This window comes from Rhinolophus sinicus, linkage group LG17 (genome assembly GCF_036562045.2).
Source record: "Rhinolophus sinicus isolate RSC01 linkage group LG17, ASM3656204v1, whole genome shotgun sequence".
NCBI lineage: Eukaryota > Metazoa > Chordata > Mammalia > Chiroptera > Rhinolophidae > Rhinolophus > Rhinolophus sinicus.
This window is the reverse complement of record NC_133766.1, coordinates 15,985,273-15,999,840: the sequence shown is the minus strand read 5'-3', so window position 1 is coordinate 15,999,840 and position 14,568 is coordinate 15,985,273. Positions and strand designations below refer to the sequence as shown.

The 14,568-nt window shown below is 39.7% G+C and overlaps 1 long non-coding RNA gene across 13 annotated transcripts in view; it reads right to left on the bottom strand.

Annotated features, from left to right (window-relative positions):
* LOC109450593 (uncharacterized) overlaps window positions 1-14,568 on the bottom strand; it is a 209,518-nt gene that overhangs the window by 181,777 nt on the left and 13,173 nt on the right. For 11 of the 13 annotated variants that reach the window (XR_012492951.1, XR_012492953.1, XR_012492955.1 and 8 more), the window contains exon 2: window positions 4,785-4,966. This is a non-coding gene — a long non-coding RNA (uncharacterized LOC109450593). Of the gene's footprint in view, window positions 1-1,865; window positions 1,950-4,711; window positions 4,967-14,568 lie in introns of all 13 variants that reach the window. The other 2 variants (XR_012492954.1, XR_012492957.1) reach the window with 2 other exon arrangements.

Sequence of the window (14,568 nt, the reverse complement as noted above, 5' to 3'; positions counted from 1 at the left end):
ACTAAGTAAACTCATGATTGTGTTTCAGCCATGATTCTAGGTACAAAGTAGGAGAAAATATATCAACCAAGAAGGAACATGGGTAACCATGGGAAATAGACTTTGTGGAGCCTGATTTTTCTATGAAGACTCCACTATTCTCTCTATTCTTTTCATTTTGTAAAATAGACTTTGGTCCAGGTACACTGTGTAAAACAACTAAATATAGCCAGAGATCAGGGTGGGTGGGAATGGAAAAGGGAGGCTAAATGCTGGGCACTGGCAGCGGTTACATCATCATATCCCCCATAATTGTGCTATTATGCACACAGCACTCTTCAGCTGGACACAGTCACCACGTTATAATGATAAAAAGATTAATTAGTGACATGATCCATATCTTTCATTTCTTTGATGGTTGTAAATAAGTCTGAGTCACTCTACCATTATTTTTACCATAGGCACGATGGTCTTACCCTTGTTTGGTGAGGAAAATAAATATCCAGAGGATGTCTTTCATCTTCCACTGAGTTTTAACTTTGTGCCTTTTCAGATGAAATCACACCAGGGTCTGGCCCTCCCTTTCATGAGGACCCTTTCCTTATGGCTGGACAGGTCCTTCCTAACATCCAAACCCACCCCACCTCCTCTTCACTGAGAATACTTCAAACCCTGCCCCAAAGTGAATTCATAAATCCCACAAAGGTCATGTTCTGAACAAAATGAACAAAATATAGAAATAATTTGACTAACTCTACACAGCCAACTTGAGAATGCAGTTTAAAACAAAAAATATGTATATATGATTGACAATCTCCATAGATCCAATAAACCAGGCTACTGTCAAAGCCTCCTTCTGGCTGTGCCGGCAGGACATTTGTTGAGCCGGGAAAGCCAAGGAGTAAAGCTCTTCACGGTCCTTCTAAGCAGGCTAGAAAGAAACATTGCTTAAGCTGGAGCAGAATCTAGGGCAGTCATTAAGGAGAATTATCAGATTCTATGGACAGGAGTCCTTGACATCTGACTTAAACACATGGGAGAACTTTCTTACTTGCTGTTGATTCTGTTGTCCTCCCATTCAAATCAATTCAATGCATTGCCTGATATTGTCTAGCACCGAGGGTAGAGAATAGTTTAAGATCTGCCCTCATGTGGTTTTCAAGAGAAAATGGGTTCTGGAGGAATGACCACGTGAATTTCCTATGGGAAGAGCAAGGATCAGTGCGCCAGACATTTTTTTGTGGAAACTCAGTGAACACCATCTTTGTCCTTCTAAGCTCCCCTCTGTATCACATGGTCTGAGAGCCTGGAAAGTGCATTTGCCAGGCACACTTGCTGGTACGACTCTTGGCATAATCTGCCACTGAGAGGCGCAAGCTTTGAAAGGTGGAAGGAAAAAAACCATCCTGGTTCTCTATCAGTAGCGACAAGCAGGAATGTGGGTGGTGGTAGACAGCAGACATGGGACAAGGTGTCCGCTTCTGAGCATCCTCCTGAGAATTACCTCCTTCCGTCCTGGCAAGCCGCTGAGCTCGTCAGTGGCAACTTGGCCACCCTACCTATAACTGCAAAAGAGGCTGGGAAATGTGGTCTCTGGTTGAGCGATTGCTTCCCTTAAAGAACTCTACACCGTGGAAGGGGAGGATAAAACTTCATTGACCAGCTAGCTATCTCTGTCGCAGTGATTTCTTCACTTCAGATTTCCTGAAAGGTAGTAACAACTTCCTTCACCTTCACTCCTTGGCTTTCCCAATGATTCTATAAACTTCTCATTCCTTACACTAGATTCCTCTCTCATGGTAATATTTCTAGTATATAAGTCAGAATAGGATAGGTATAATTTGGTAATAAACAACCCCCAAACTCAAAATAGTATAAAAACATACAGGTTGTTTCTTGTTCAGGATGTAGGCTGAATGGCTTCTGTCTTGTAGCTACACTAGGTAGTGAACACCTGTCATCCAAGATCCCTGTGGAAGAGGAGAGAGCACAGAAAAAACACACACACTTTTTAATTCCCTGGACCAAAGATGGCACAGTACTTCTGCTCACACTACATTACAAAGAATTGGTCCTGTGGCCCCAGTTAAATTGCAAGGGAGAGGGGACCATGGTCTTCCCATGTGCCCAGAGAGAAGAAATGGTTTGGTGAACACATGGCCTTGTATCTACCACAAGGGGCTTCCATTTTTCTGACTAAACTAGACTGTTATATTTGGTACCAGATGTGGTGTCTGGTATCAAAAACCTAAAATAGGTGACATTGACTTTGTAGTCAAGTTGTTGTAAGCAGATGCATTCGGCTGGATGGCGGGAGAGCCACATCATGACGTGGAAAAACACTCAGCGAGACCACTGCCTTTAATAACTTGAAAGTCCGACCATGTCACTCTTGAGCTTGTAGGTGAAAAATAGCATGCGTTGGTGGTTATTGGCTGCTTTTGACAAGATAATAGAAGAAAAAGAGGATTATCGGGAAAAAATGAACTGGTTCTCAAGCAAAGATGAAAAGAAAAAAAAACTGCTTCTAGAACTCCCTTCTGGTATCGATTTTTACATTAGTCAAGGTAAGTGATGCTTGCTGATATAACAAGCAATCTCAAAAAGCTCAGCGGCTTAATATATTAGTTTATTTCTCACTCACAAAGAGCCTAATGTGGATATTCCTGATTGGGCAGCTGTCCTGGCTGGGCTCTTTCAAACAGTCATTCAGGGATCCAGGTTCCTTTCACGTAATAGTTCTACAGCTTCTCTATATGGGTGACATCAAGGTTGTCCAGCCAGAAGACGGAGAGAGAGGTCGGGGTGATGGTGGTGGGTGGGGGGAGAATACAGAAACTATACACAGTCTTAACTGAGAACAAAAGTGACACACATCTCTTCAATTCAGCTCATACTCCACTGAAAAGAACTAACCACATGGTCCCAAATCACTGCAAAAGAGGCTGGGAAATATGGTCTCTGGTTGAGCAATTGCTTCCCTTAAAGAACGCCACACTGTGGAAGGGGAGGATAAAACTTTATTGACCAGCTAGCTATCTCTGCCGCAGTACTAGGAATTTTGGGGGTTTGGGGGAAGGGTTGTTTTTTGCTATTATATGCTTTCCCCCACTTTAATAATATAGCTTCCTCCTGTTCTTTCCAACTTTCCTCCTTTTTCTTTGACATGCACTTTCTTTTGTCTGTTTGATCTTACTTTCCTCTCTTATTTTGCTGTTAATGATCATTAATTGTAGCATTCTACTCTCTGAGCTATTTCTAGGCAAGAGGTCAAGAGAAAAAGATGGGTTTGTCCTCTTGTCAGAATTGAGAAAAAAGTCATTTCTGTGCCTTTTCCTTCCAACTCAAAGCCCATATGATTCTTCCTTTAGACGTGATAGCAGTGCAAGGGGGAGTTCAAAACAAATCTAGGAGGGCAAATAAAATATTTGCAAGATTGTGGATGCTTTGTACGCTTCCTTGTTCCATGTTCTTCCATGTTTTCAGGTTTCCTGCTGGCTTTGGGCTAGAAGTTTCAAGTGTTCAGTTGTTTTCTCTTTATTCATTTATTAATGGAGATCACTCATCATGGTTGGATGAGGAAGGCAAAAGTGATCTAGACAGGTTTTAACTGTCTGATAACACAATTATACTGTTTAGGGGATTTTCTTTCACTCACAGATGCAACGTCCATCCATTTTCAGTTTGAGGGAAGAGTAAGTATACATTTTGAAAAGGTGAAAGTTGAATATTCTACAATATGCAAATGCCACATTCCTCTATGATTGGTAACCAGCACAGGTAACTATTTCTTCCCCACCACCTACCTCACTCTATGCCTTATTGAGGCGGGGGCTGTAGAACAGAAGAATAAGGCTTTGGTTCCTATCCCATTAGCTACTGTTTGGGGTAATCCCCAGTATCATGAGTTGGGGAATCACCTGCTCAGAAATGTGAGTTTCCTAACTGTAATTGAAATCCATGTTGAGAAAGACTCGACCCTTCAATTCTGTGTCGTAATTTGGCAGAGTCCCCGTAAAGTCATGGCCTCACAGCATCTTTCTATTTCTGTGTTTGCCCTTTTTTCTGGTGGGGGAGCTGACATGAAGCCAAAGCCCCAGAGCCTTGACAAGCTTCTAGAGGCACTTTTGAGGATAAGAGCAGAAATAATAGCAGTAATATAACATGCTTTATCTACTTGCCAGACACTGTTCAAGCATTGTCTCATTTAATCGTCTCAAAAATGTTACAAGGCAGGTTTTGTTATTATCATCCCTATTTTAAAGATGAAAACACTGAGGCTGGAAGAAATTACGTCATTCATTGAGCTACTGAATGTTACTTTAAGAACTTCAACTTGATTCTGACCGCAAAGCCTGTAGCTTAACCACTTTATTACCATTCTATTTCCATAAAAACTACCCAAAGAATTAACATAATGATGGTGGGAGTAGGGCAGGGTCAAATCAGCAGAAAATAAGAAAAACATGCAAATTCCCATGGAAATTAATCACAACAACAATAATAATTACCAACATTTCTTGAGTACGTGTTAAATCCTTTACATGGATTTAGAATCCATGGAATCATCACAACAATCCAAAGAGACACATGCTATTTGTTATTATATCCTCTTTTTTTTTTTTTTTTTTTTTTTTTTTGCTGAAACTGAGGCACAGAGGAATTAAGGTACAGGATCACACAACTGGCAATTAGCAGGATATAGAGGAATTGAAATAAGAGCATAATGAACCTATTTGTCCTCCATGGAGATAAGAAGGGCAAATTCTAAGGATAACTCTAGAAAGTTCTTCAGCATAGCTTACCCTCTGATTTGTTCACACAGGCAGAATCCTCCTTAGGTAACGGGAATCCAAAGCCCCAGCCCAAGCTCTTTCCTCAGTCTGAACGGAGGAAGTGTTGGGTGATGCCTGTGTATCCTCAGAACAGTCCGTAGTTCCTCCCTCACCAGACCAGGAGGGTTCCAGTGCCAAGGAGCGCTTCTGTCCTATTGAAAGCAAAGAATGGTTGCCTCTGAAATAAGTACAAAGAGCAAGCAAATTTAGTCAGTTTATGCAAAACACAAAATGGCATCTGCCATCTGGAAAAATACACCAAAGGCGTGAGCCGTCAAGCCCCTTTCAAGACTTTGGCATGTAAAATCAACATTTTTTTTTTTTTTTTTTTTTTTTTTTTTAAGGATGAAAGGTCCATGTGAACTCCCAGCTTCATTAAATGTAATCCCCCTCCCTCCATGCTTGCCACTGGCCGTCCACTCTCTGATCTTACACTCTCCCAGTTAAAAAATCATAACAATAATTTTATATATATATTTTTTTTTTTTTTTCTTTTCTCTGTGGTGCAAAGAGATCTCTGAGAAAATGGACTTGACAACAGAGGGCTTTTAAAAAGAAAATATTTTTAAGATCCTTCTTTTTCATGTTTAAAATGGTTTAAACAAATACACTTGCCCTTGTATTGTGTATATATATTGTGTATGTATATATGTGTATATATATGTATATCTATACATATATATACATATATACACACATATATACATATATACATATATATGTGTATATATATACATATATACATATATATACATATATATATACATATATATATACATATATATATATATATATATATATATATATATATATATATATATATATATATATATGGAACCTAGTGCATCATTGACATTCCAGAGGTCCAAAAATTGTGGGTTGATACTGCTCCTGTCTTTAGCATCACAGACTTCTGATGTGGCTTCCATCTGCGCTCACTTCAAGGAGTTCATGACAGGTGAGAACAAGGAGGACTGGTGGGGCTTTGCCTTGGTGCCAGGCAGGGTAAGCAGGGCATCCGGGCAGAAACATGTCCATCAGGCAGAAGAAGAAGGTGCTGGCGATGCTTATATAAGAGTATGGCTAAATGGATAGGGATTGAGACCTAGAAAATGACTGATGTGGTGTAAGGGACAGGCTGGGCAAAGTACATGGACTGAGAAGGGGCAGAATCACAGCTGAAGACGGAGTTATCTATGGGCTTGGAATCAAGGAGCCTGGAGCATGGTCAGAAACAGCGAGTAAGACAAGAACACTGGATCGTCACGCCTGTAACGGTAGGTAGAATGAAGTGATTCCCACGGGCCAGCTACCTCACATGTATTAGGTCATGGTCACAACTCTATGTGGGAGTACTTTACATATGAGAAAACGGGTCCAGAGAGGTTAGGTGACCATGTCTAGATTTAAAGACGAGTGGTCTGATTTCAGAGTCTATCCCTATATCCACCACATTTTACTGCCTAGTATGCGTACGTATAGCCCAGACTAGAAAGATATATACCATGAAACCACCAATTTTCCCCTGGTGGTAGAATAACAGGTGACTTTTATTTAGTGCATTGCTCTGTATTTCCCTATTTTCTATTTTATAATCAAAATGTTTCAAAGGTTACTGGGAAAAGAAGCTAAAACTTGCTTAATGAAGGAGCGAAGCTGAAATTTAATCAATGAAGAAAACTTGTTTTTTTTCAGGAGCAGAAGACCATGTGAGGCCAAAGGCTGGGCTGCGGGTCTGAGTGGCAGCAGGATTGGTCCTGGTGCTGTTCATATCAGAGTCTGCTGTTGTCTGTGACCGATGGGGATATATCTTTGATCCACAATCATTCAACTCTTCCCAGGTCAACCCCCTTCCAAGGCTGAGGATGGTCCCCAAGGATGGACTTTTGGGAGTAGGGGAGGCATAGCAGGGGACAGGGATGATGGCTGGGTAACAGTTCACATCTCCAGGGCTGATCTAATCAGAGCATCAGAGTCTCTAGTTTTCTCAGTCAGCACAATCTATCCATGTGTGTTTGAACCCTGGCTGACTCATTCAGTCATCCCTCACCCCCATTTAGAAGTGCCTAGTGACGATATCTCTCAATGCATTAAATTAAATCATCTTTTGATCATTTCTTTACCCTTTAGATTTAGGGAGACACACTTAAGTTTCCTTGAAGTTGGTCCGATGCATGTAGCCTGCTCTAATGGAAAGAGGCATAGCTTGGAGTCCACCAGACCTCAATTAAAAGCTTAGTCTGCTACTTATCAGCTAGCTGTATGACCACAAGACAATCTATTTAACTTTGACCCTCAGTTTCCTCATCTGTAAAATGCAAGATGCTAGTTAGAAGGATTGGATTGGCACAATAAATTATTATTATTATCAGAAACAGTGATAACATGCGATGGTATAATGCATACGTTCCAGCAAAGACCCATTCCTGTCAGTTCTGGGAAGTTAACAAGTTGCTACAAAAATGATGTGACAATAGATTCCAGTATATTATTGAAATGACATTCTCCAACTCCAGGGGCTGAGGAGCTTGTTGCTATCACAGAACCCCCTTTAGGCCAGTCTTTTGAGTGTCACTTACACCAGTTTGGAAGTAATCTGCTTGCTCGCCCTTCCAGCAAAGGATGTCACAATCAGCTAATGGAAAGTGACAAGAAGGGATATAATGAATGAGAGGGAGTTAAAGTTTGGGATAAAAAAAAAAAGAGCCTTGTTCTTTTGGGGAATGCACAATGCTAAGCATACCATGTTAAATCGTGCGTGTCAAATAATGGACTAATTAAGAATCTTCATCCATTTTTTTTTTCACATCTCATTTCTGTTATCCTTTCAAAGATGTATTTTCAAATTAGCCCTTAGCTCTTTAAATAAGTACCAAGGGGAAGGAGAAAGGAAAGAAAAAAAACAAAAAAACAAAACTTGTTTATCAGAGAAGTACAAGATAAACGTATCAGAAAATACATAAGGAATGGAGATGGGGGCGTTGTAGGAAATGTTGGGAAGTTTTATAATCAGAGCAGCAACTTCTTGAATAATGGAATTTAATAACATGTAATAAACTATGATCCAGGAGAACTCTGATTCAATCCCACTAATTGTTTGAGCCCGTGAAATGAAGGCAAAGTTTATCGTGCCAACACGCTGTTAATGCCATTGAACACTGCAGGGGACAGACAATTGTTCCCAGCTGCCTACCTCCTCTCACCCGAGGGCACATGGTCCCTGCCTTCCAAACACCAGGCTGAACCTCCAACTTTCAATGACAATCCTAGTTCTAGGACTTTAAAGTCACAGAAATGTAATGTTTGCAATCAACAAACTGCCGTGTTTCCCCAAAAATAAGACCTAGCCAAACCATCAGCTCTAATGCATCTTTTGGAGCAAAAATTCATGTTAGACCCAGTCTTATTTTATTATAATATAAGACCAGGTCTTTATAATATAATATAATATAATATAATATAATATAATATAATATAATATAATATAATATAATATAATATAATATAAAATATAAGATCGGGTCTTATATTAATTTTTGCTCCAAAAGACGCATTACAGCTGATTGTCTGGCTAGGTCTTATTTTGGGGGAAACAGGGTAGTAGATGAAGCAGAGAACAGAGGGGTAACTAGATACAAAGCCTCCAATTAGGTTATAAAGAATAATAACCAATATGCTTTCATGCTAATGCCAAAAAGTACAAAAACGTATAATAAATCTAATTGAGCACATGATCATAAGTGCTGTTTTTCTCCCTACATAGTTTTGTGTATTAAGGTAGACTCCAAATAGAGAAACACATTTTTCTCATTGTTAATGAAAAGGATGCTTTTTTTTGTTTGTTTTTTGTTTTTTAATTTGGATCATTTTACCAATGTCAAAAAATAGGAAGGTATAAGTAAGAAAAAATTATTTTCTCTGTCATTATTTATCGATTATGTCTAAGCATAAAAATGAAGAAAGGAATTGAAGCAATTTTCTGGGTAATTCAGGTTTCCCCCAAAAGATTAGAGGTTTCTAATTCAACATACGTATTGTTTTTGTCTGAATTAATAAGATAATAACCTTAGTTTCTACTTTATTTTATGAGTATGGACTTGTCTGTTGATGAAAAATCTTTTGAAATCATTTAAAAGGTTGTTTTAAGTTTTTTCTGACAATTAAGTGTATGATTTTCTTGAACATAAACATTAATGTACCTCAAAAATACACAAGCTAAAATTCTATAGAACATCGTGCAAAGGAGCTATTTAAATTACTAAACCTAAAAACGGTTAAGATTAAGTATTACCTCCTCTTTCCCAAAAAGGTCCATGAAATCTTGGTTACATCTGGGGACCGAGGGGGAGTGAAATACCTCTGTAAACCGATAGTCTAAAAACAGGAAAATTAGTATTGTGCCACGGCTATGAGCAGCTAATAAAGAGAACATGGTTAAAAGAAATTAAGGTTCAAATTAAGGTCAGAAAAGAGACTGATTGAGGAAAACTGCCATGTTCCGTTGCATGGCAGTTTAAGTGAGACAGTTTCCCCCTGAATCAGTCTTAGGTTGAAAAATTACACTGTTGGGGTTAATAAAGAGGCCGGGCATTTGTTTGGACTGAGACTTCAATTAAAATGTTATTTGGGGCAGCCAGAGCTAATGTCTTGCTTAGAGGTAAACTGAACTGCCTTTTAAGAGAATGAAAAAAAAAAAAAAGAGTAAGAAGAAAAAAGACCACCTAACCTGTCAAAGACCCTGAATAACTGGCAGAAAGAATTGTGTTTCCTGGACCTGTGCCCAACTCAGCAGTGAGCATTCTTAAGGGTTTTGTGACATCATCTGAGGCAGCTGAGGTTTTCTGAATTTTTGATTGTTGCACCGGGTGAGGAATCTAGTGTTCAGCTGGGCCTTCTTTGAGACAAAGAAAAAAAAAATCTGGTTGGTGTAATATGCCAAGGTTCTTTTTTTTTTTTTTAATGCCACGAAAGGGGTGGGACCAAGAATTCTGGGTCTCAGTCTCATGACTCTACCCCAGAGACAAAAATTGATGAATACAGTTCATTGAATTTCTCAGTCCATATCAATTTGCCCACAATTAAGTAAAAACCACCAAGTTTGCTTTTATTTCGCTTCTTTAGGGTGAGCGGAAATCCCCTCTGAATAAGCTTCTTCTCCTTTCCATTCACTCCCATATTCCACAGAGCTTCATTAAACATCTTTACTCTGGCCAGCATTAGGCAAACCCTGGTCAACAAAGCAGACACGTTTCCCAGCCTGTATGAGGCTTATAGTCACTAAGTGAAAAGATAGATAAATATATAACTACAGATTGGTAAGACTGACGGAAACCGTGTGGAGATAGAGATGTATTCCATTTCTCTCCAATCTTTTTCTTAACCAATCCTGTGAGCAGTGACGATTTGAAGACCTCATTATTAGTGCATGGGGTGGTTGAGGAAGCTGGTTAATGGCAGATAGAAACGATGTGATTTTCTGTTGGGGAGTTTGGGATCTGGTCGTGGAGATAAAGAGTGATGCCAGGGACGGGGGTGGGGGAGGCGGTGAGGGGGGTAGACAAAAGCAAAATAGCTCGGATTAGAGCCAAAAGGAACTTGGAGTATGGACTTTGGTGTTTCTTGTCCAAAGAGAGGCACAAAGAAAGCAATGGAGTCCTATAGAAGTATAGAACGAGAAAGGGCCTTGGTGCAGGGAGAGGCTGTGTCATAGGAGCAGTAGGGCCAGGTGACAGCACAAAAGAAGAGGTGCACTCTGGTCCAGAAAAGAGGAAGGGAGCCATCTCTATTGTTCATTTCCTTCATGATGTTCAATTTTTTTTTTTTAAACCAAGTCCGTAGAATGGACCCAACTTGTCTGGATCTCAATTCAAACTGACCCCCAAAGTCCAGTTCTCTCATGCAAACTAAAGAAGATAATTATGACAGCAGGAATTCCCCTCTCCCCTGATTCCACAAAAATTGAAACAAAATAAAGCTAATAGAAGGTGTTTAATCTTCAAAATATCCTTTAAGAAGGTAAGTCTCGGACTTAAGCTACACAAAAGCACGGATTTCCCCACTGAAAAGTGGGGAAGATAATACTTGAAAACAAAATGCCAATAATGAGATCATTGTAATGGGAACAAGGGGACCAGCAAGCTGAGAACTAACACAACATCATGAATGCTACGTCTGTCAAAGGCATGGCAAAATCTGCCAGGTCCAGATTGACTTCATTAGTCATTTAGAAGCGCATAGATCACAGAAAAAAATGGTCCTCCTCCTCACTGAGAAATAGTTGATCGTCAGTATAAATAGAAACTGATGAGAACACCAATGCTTCAAAGCATAACTATTTCATTCACCAACCAGTTGCTTGTTTGCCCTTGGCAATGAAGAAGAAAGTATGCAATGTTACCCCACAAAAGGTGTGACCGTAATCAACTTGAACAGGTAGTTAGGTTTGATGTGGATTCATGTTGGATATGGGGTAAACACGCAGATCACATTGTCCCAGATGCAGTCTGGGAATCTGGGGAGAAATAAGCATAATTATACAATCCCATCAGCGTTCTCCATGGCCCTTCGCTCCTTTGGGTCTACTTGAACTATTATGATTCTCATTCAGCCAATATTTGTCAGGGACTTTCTAGAAGCTGGCACTCTGTTGGGTGTTGGGAATTCTATCCTCAACAAGACAACCATGAGACCTTCCCTCTTTATCATCTGCAACTTATCTTCAGTTTTCTGTGTCCCCTTCACCAGCTTAACTTGTTATCTCTACCTGTCATATCTATATTTGTTTCTTGTTCATTGCCTCACTTACTGAAATACAAGTGCCGTGGGCAGGGACGTAGACAGTCTTACTGTATGGTATCCCTGACATCTAGGTCACATTATAAGGGCTCAAAGATGATTTGTTTGATGAATAAAGCTTATGTTCAAACAACTTGTTCATTTTAATTGGGATAGGCAGAATAAAGGAAAACTGTAGGTGTTATGAGCATGTATCATTAGGGTTTCTACCCTACAAAATGAGGGAGGTCTTTCCTGAGCAAAAGATATTAAAGTGGACCCTAAAGAGAGGGGTTTGTCTGGAGAAGGGGTTGCCCTTTCAAAGAGAGGCAGCACATGTATACAGGGGCTTGTGGTGTTGAAATCACAGGAAAAAGCCCAGTGATGTGGAGATGTGGGGACAGTGGAAAGAGTTTCAGCGATGAAGCAGGAGCTGTGGACAGAAGCCAGAGTATGCCAAACCTTGTAGGGCACATGCAGGATTTTGTACTTTGTCCTAAGAGCACTATGAAGAGTTTTAAGAGCAACAGGATCACAATTCCCCAATCATGAATCTCTCTAATAAACACTAAGTATTTTAATCTAAGCTTTCTGACATCAACTGGGCATAAGAAATGACTGGAGTATTTCTGCATGTGGAGAAGAGGGAAGTTTGAAGACCTGGCCATATTTATCGAGTGTGTAGCAGAGGCACCATTTTATAACAGGCAACATGGAGAGGGCGGCAACAGCAAAAAGATGGGAATGTTGGTCCCTGTGGAGAATATACCCTAGCTAGAGAAACACAATGTGCATCCATGGTAAAGTCAGAGGGGAATGAGAAACCATAAAAGAACATGTCACCGGTCTATTTCCTGCTTTGACACCATCACTGCCTTACAAGGTCCTTCTTGGTCCGCCAGGACAAACCCTTGCTGCCTCTTCCTCACCCAGGCCTTCCCTGGTGCTCTGAGTTCCAGCAGTAAGAGACTACCTCAGACTCCCAAGCACAGATGTAGTTTGTCTGCCCCATGCCTTGTATGAGCCTGTCATTTTATCCCTCACTCCACCTTCATGGCACCTCCTGTCAAATTACCGGTCTCCTGCCCAGAACCCAGTGCTAGGATGTGACACGTGGTAGGTACCCAATACATATTTGTCACATTAATGTCACAGAGTGTCATTATACCTTTCCAGTGAATGCTTACTGAGTGCCTATTTTGTGCCAAGCATGGTGTTGAGGCCTTTTCATACATTCTCATTTAATATTCACAACAATCATAAGGCAGATATCGCCATTATCCTCCATGTGCAGATAAGGAAGCTAAGGCTCAGAGAGGTGCAGGGACTTGTTTAAGATTTCTGTCACTAAGCCACAGGGACATGAACTCACTTCTTATCCTCTCCTGAGCCTCTAGTCCAATTACTTGCTTATGCTCACCTCTTCCTTTGACTCTTAATTGTCACAAAGATAAGCCTCAGAGCTCCTCACATATCTTGTGTCAATGTATGACATTCATAACTATCCCACCTAATGTCTTCCCAACCATACTTCAAGGGCCTCAGATGGATCTTATTTATCTTGGTGTCACCAACGTTGAGTCCAGTGTCTGGCACATGATAGGGGTATAAATTAAAGGATGAATAAGCCTAAGGCAATCTGATATAAACTCTAAATGTGCCCTTTAAGAAAACACATTATACACAAATGCAAACACATGACAGATAAATTAAAGAATGATCACTCACGTAACAAGAATTCTACACTCCCCATTCTTTTTTTCCTTCATCTCCACCTACCACAATATTTCTGGTAAACTGAAAATCTGGTTCATTTTCAGAATTAGAGATAGTGATATTGTACTGTTACATAAAGGGAGGAAGGGAGTCATGAGGACATTTATACGACTACTCATGAGTCATGGGTCCACGCACAAGCTGAGAGGACGTGCCGATAAGGAGCAAGCAGAATTATTCACTGCTGCCTGATTCTCCCTCAGAAGCATCGAAAAAGCTATACCTCATTTAAAAAAGCAAAAAGATGAGAGACAATGCTTTTTAAACTTGGGATATATCCCACAGAACTATTTAACACAGACGTACAAAAGCTGAAATATTCTAAACCAACCATAATTCAGAAGTTGGAATCTCCCCGATGAGATTACTATACTAGAAATAACATGTTTATTGGTTCATAAAAGACATGTCACCTCACCGTTCATAGTGGGGGGTCATCTGAGGGAAATAACTCACCCATTGTGAAGTCAATGTTCAAATCAATATCCCTTGGGGAGAAAAATATTGTTCATTGATGGAGATTGAGTTTTCTTTTCCTTAAAAAATCCTTGAGGGATAAACAGTTTTTTTCATAGTGAATGTAACTAAACATGCCAATTTCAAGGTTTACCTTTTCCTATCTTCAGTATGATACTCAAAAATTTTTAGCATAATTATAAATGCCTTTCAACCTATAGATGCCAGTTCCATTTTTTAAAACCTCATTTTGATATCTCAGCAACAGGACCACAGACAATTTGGTGTATGTGCTTTTGCTTTACTTATAAGTGAGATTCCTTTGGATGTTTAAAACAATTTTTTTGAAAAATAGCATAAAAACTAAGAATACTGGATCCAAAATGTGTTTACCTACAAACTTGATAACAATTAATTTTTTTAATTTGTCACTATTTCTCCTTTATCTTTCTTACCTTCATGTGTATCTCCAAACAATTATGAGTATAGCAACACTGAATCTAGCCATTTACCGACTGCTTTCAAAAAACAAGAAGTTTGGATGGGCAAAGAGTAAAGAAGGCTGAATTTAATTGGTTTTATATTTAACATGTTGCTTCAGGCTAGTGAATCTTTCAGACTTATTTACAAGGCTACAGTAGATTATATTGTGTAATTCATGGATTGTCTATTTAGGCCAAATGTGGGACCAAAAGGAAGCTTGCCTTCTACCTTTTTGAAACACAAAAGTTGCAGAAGAAAGGACAGA